Source organism: Loxodonta africana, chromosome 23, assembly GCF_030014295.1.
Source record: "Loxodonta africana isolate mLoxAfr1 chromosome 23, mLoxAfr1.hap2, whole genome shotgun sequence".
NCBI classification, from domain to species: Eukaryota; Metazoa; Chordata; class Mammalia; order Proboscidea; family Elephantidae; genus Loxodonta; species Loxodonta africana.
In genome coordinates, this window is record NC_087364.1 from 57,368,527 (window position 1) to 57,373,704 (window position 5,178).

Sequence of the window (5,178 nt, forward strand, 5' to 3'; positions counted from 1 at the left end):
GGTGGCGGCCTCTGGTTCAGCCTGACTGCGTGGAGGACGTCAAGGAACAGGCTACATGAAGAATTGTGGGAATGAGCTGCTTTTATAGACTGTTGGACCAGGTTTATGACTCTGAAGATAACAGCTTCAAAGGTCATAAGCACAACTCAAAGACACTTTGCTTTCCTATGCAAAATTCAGCAGGACAACAGGAAGCCCAGGCACAAAGTCCTGAAGTGGCTGGCTGAGGTGTCCCACTGACCGCTACAATACACAGGGCCATGGTATGGCTCATTTTTGCCTGGCTGGGCTCCCATAGAGCCCCTGGCCCCACGCAGAACACTCCTTCCAGCACCTGGGAAAAACAAATGCCCAGTGTCTACCCCACATGGACTAAGGCAAGCAGAAGGAGCCACCAGAACTCAGACCTCAAACCTAGAGTCTGCTAGCAACATAGCCGGTGCATCCAGCCAGGCTGGCAAATTGAGGAGAGGGGAACTCACTCCTGTGTGGCTCTACACTGCTCTGTGCCGGGCAGTGTGCGTACTTCACCTTACTTAACCTCACAAGAACTCTGGGAGCTACATTTTCTCACGCCGATTTTACAGATAGGAAAGGCTCAGGGAGGTTCAATAGTATGCTTAATAACAACTGTGGCAGAACTGGTCTGGTGACTCCAAAACCCTTTCCTCAAAAGCTTGGAGAGCCCAGTTGGAGCTGGACTTGGGAGCCTGATTCTCCCTTGCTTCCCAGGAAGGTGCCCTGAGGGATTCTAAGCAGTGGGGTTATATGAGAAAGGCATGTTCTAGAAACATGAATCTGCTGAAAGAAGCTGGGCCTGGAGGGAGGCAGAGGGGAGAGTCTGCTTCAAGGCCCCAGGGACGAGCTGAGGATGGCCAGGACCAACGTGGGGGGAGGAGGTGCGTAGCTGCGCCCTTGGACAAGGACCCCTGGTTCAGGCCTCTCCGCCAAATGGGTTGTCCCCGTGGCTCAGAAAATAGGTTGGTTTACTGCTCAGAAACGCCTTTCTGAGAGAATGGGCCTGGGAAGGGGCCCCTACCATCTGAAAAATGTAAGTGCGGGCTGAGGAGGAACCATGAGTCTCCAAAAGCGAGGCCGATTTTGATTATGACACTTTGGGGCTCTAATATATGTCTTCTAAAAAAAAAAAAAATGTCTTCTAGCACTGTGAAATCGAGGTACATGGCTCTGTCTGTGTATGGTTTGGGAGATGTAAAACAGCACATTTATTTTGCAGTAAATATACTGGAGTCAGGAGTGAAAAATGGCTCAGCTGTTGTTAAAAGGCCAACGTGGGACACAGTGAAAGGGAGAGTAAGAGACAACTTTACTACAAATGGAAAAGGAGCTCAAGACAGCGGAAGGGGACGATCAGGAGACTGTGGGCTGCATCCTCTGAGGCCCAGCCAGAAGCTGGGCTGGAGAGGTCAGTGCTCCCTTCCAGGCACAGATTTCAAGCCTCCAGACAGCCCCTCCTGCCACAAACAGTCCCCCATACACCTTCTTGGGTGTGTCAGAATTCACCACTAGACATTCATTCTTCTGAGTTAAAGTTAAAAATCTCCAACTAGAATTGGTATAGCTGGGTAGTGATGGGCATATCTGACTCTGCACATGTTAACTGTGTGTCTCTGGGTGAACTATTGACTCTCTGGGCAATGAGAGAGAGAGAGAGCTGGGGGTCAGAGAGTAAAAATGAGAAGGGGTTGAAGCAGGGGGTGGGGCACTGATAGCCAAGGAGGGCTCGGATCATGATTTCTAATGCATGTGGGAGACCAGCCCTGCCATGGTGGGCTGTGCAGGGCTCTGCCCTGAAGGAAGAGCTCCTCAGAACCTCTACCCACACATGGGTGTGCAAGTGACTGTCACATCACTGCCGGGAGTCCCTGCTTCTAGACTGGTCCACATCCATATCTCCTATGGTAGAGGATGACTAGGGGAAGGTGAGAAGCAGAAACAAAAAGTGGAAAATGATGTCACAGGTTGTCCTCGGTGGTTTATAGGTTCATTTGTTGATCATCTACTAGGTACTATTCTAGATACTGGGAAAACACCATGAACTAAATGGGCACCTCATTATGTTTTCACGCAGAATTATCTTTATCTTTGAGAAGCCAGGAATAACATTTTGGTTGTGTCAGGCCCCAGAAATCTGTAGCCATGTGTAGATTTTCATGCACTAAAACAGGGGCCAGCAAACATTTCCTATAAAGGGCCAGATAGTAAACATTTAGGCTTGTGGGCCATGTGGTCTCTGTTGCAACTACTCGGCTTCACCTTTATAGTATGAAAGCAGCCATAGACAATGCATAAATGAATGGGAATGGCTGTGTTTCAATAAAACTTTATTTATAAAAACAGATGGTGGTACTACACTAAAATAAAATATCCCAGACAAATGGGGCCACCACCAATGTTAAATAGCTCAGGAGAGCAGCTGCAGACGGGACTAGGGATTACTCTGGGAAAAACAACAGGCAAGCCCTTTTCCTAATCTCTGCACTAATAAATCCCACTCATCCTTCCAGGTCTTACTCTGATACCTTTGGCTCCAGAAAACCTTCACTGACTGCTCCAGCCTCAGCTTTCCTGCCTTTCTGAACTCCTGCCTCTTCTACTGTCTATGCCTCACTATCGAGACCCTGGGAGAATCTCTTCTGTCAGGCATCATCTTCTCATTTGCCGCATATACCAGTCTGGTCTCTCCTACTAGATTAGACATTTCTAGAGCACTGGCCCAATCCTCCACCTTGTCTGGCATAGGGCTAGTCACCTATTACTTACTGAATGAAACACACACACACACACACACACACAAGATATTAGAGATATACACACTAGGAACCCATGGGCCAGAAAGGATCATCCCACGAGTTCCTATTTGATAGAGGCAGAAAAATTCTTGACTGCTAGGCTGAGCTTCTGTATAGCAAACCTGTTCTGGGATCAGGAGATTAGCTAACACAAGGTCTAGGACACAGTTCTTCTCCTGCCCAACCCCTAATTCAGGCAGAAAATTAGGAGGAGGCAGGGCACTCACTGTTGAGAAGGGGACTAAGCCATCAGGAGGTCAGCAGCAGGAATCTGTCGATTGATTAGTCAGGTCTTCCACGGTGAGCGAGTGGAGAATGGCCCCAGACGTGCCTTGCATTTGCCATCTCCAGCCTAGTGAGAGGGCAGGTGTGGGTGATCTGGATGAAGAAGGTGATCGGGAAGATATAGTTTCCATCTCTTGACCCAAATCCCTGACTTTGACAGAAAAGATAAAAATAAAGGTATCTGTAAGTATGAGGAGGAGAGCAAGAAGAGGCTTGCTCAATGGTCCCCAAAGTAGGTGGAATTCCAGATAGACTGAAGGCAAGGAAGATCAAATTAAAAAGAGAAACCACAGCCCAAGACACACACACAGGACAGACATCCTGAGAAGTGGGTGTGTTCCAAGGTAGTACGTATCTGTGCTTGCATGGAAGGAGGCCCTGAGGCAAAAACAAGAAGATCGGCTGGGAGAAAGTACCACAGCCAGCCATGAGTTTAACATCTCTCTACCCTTTGCCTCCTGGATCAAAGCAGCAGCCCTGGAGTTAGGAGCTGCAAGTGTGGGAGCTCAGAAGTGTCCTGGTTGGTTGGTCACACCAGAGCAAACAACTATTACATCTAGATTCTAGAAGATAAGTCCGGCAGTATGCCCTGCCCTTTCCTCTATGATTACGGGAGCTAGGCTGTAGTAAATAAATGAAGTATTCCTCATCAGTTCTACTGTGTCACATTGGGTCGAAAGACTGTACCTAACAACAACAATGAGGATACCAGAGAATCTGGAATAAAAATATTGACTCAAACCAAAACAAAAGTCAAACATTTAGAGAAACCTAACACCATGAAATAGTGACACCAGTCAAAGAAATGAAAGAACTTTCAGCTGAAGAAATAGAGTTAATAGAGCAAATGGTACAAAACTTTGGAATACCGTAGTTAACGATCCTCACAGGGATTCAAAAGGCTAGGGCATCAGTAAAAAGAACCAACCAAACACTTAAAATATTATAAACCTAATTCTCAAAATTAAAATCTTACAGGTCAAGTGAATTTAAAAATTGAGCAGAGCTGAGAGATTAGTGGGCTGGAACGTGGCTCTGGGAAGTGTCTCAGAATACAGAAGAGAAAGAATATTCAAGAAGTGAAAAAGGGAAGCAAGAGCTCTGGAGGACATATCAAGACATCCCGAATTTCTCTGACAGGAGTTCCAGAAGGAGAAAATAGAGAAAATGAAGTAAGGAGAGCCCTCAAGATAATAACTGAAAATATTCCATGGGTGTTTGGATTGAGAGGTCCCACTGAACACGGAACATGAAGAAGATTGTGAAAGCTTTTCTTGATGTAATAGGACAGAACCCATAATCAGAACACCCCCTGCCCCCACATACACAGACAGACACACACACACAAACAGAATCCTAGAAATGTCCAATAAAATTTAAGAAATATTCTTTCAAAGCTTAGCGGAGCTTGCAAGAAAGTGAAGACAAGCTGGCCTGGGAGTGGGGGGCGGCGGGGGAGGTGTTGGTTAGGAATAAGAAAGAGGTTGCTCTTATAGTAAGCCAGAGGCTTGGGTTTTAACAGGTATTGGCCCTACATAGGGGCCCTGGCGGTGCAGTGGTTAAGAGCTTGGCTGCTAATCAAAAGTGGAATCTACCAGCCATTCCTCGGAAACCCTACGGGGTAGTTCTACTCTGTCTTATAGGGTTTCTACAAGTTGGAATCCACACAAGACAACAGGTTTCCCCCACACAAGACAGAAAGTTGAAACTAAGGTGCTTGCATAAAGCCAGAACACTTGAAGGGCTACTTCTGCAGTGAGAACGTTACAAGCAAAATCTACCTAGAGACAACAAGGAAAGCCTGGTTATTTAGCCTGGGATCTGTGTGTGCTAAAAAAAAAAAAAGTTCTACCCTATCACTGATTGGAGGTTTGAATGCATACTTTCCCTAGTCAAGATGTTAAAAAAAAAAAAAAAGAGTTTTAAGCTAGTAATATTTTTAGGCTGCCAGGAAAAAGTAAATATGCTAAATCTCTCTGGAGGGAGAGACCCTCAAACCAGGCCAGCCAGGATTCCCAGTGATAAAAGCCTTGCCAAATACAAGCTCGTAATCCCAAACAGTAAAACACACATGAAAATA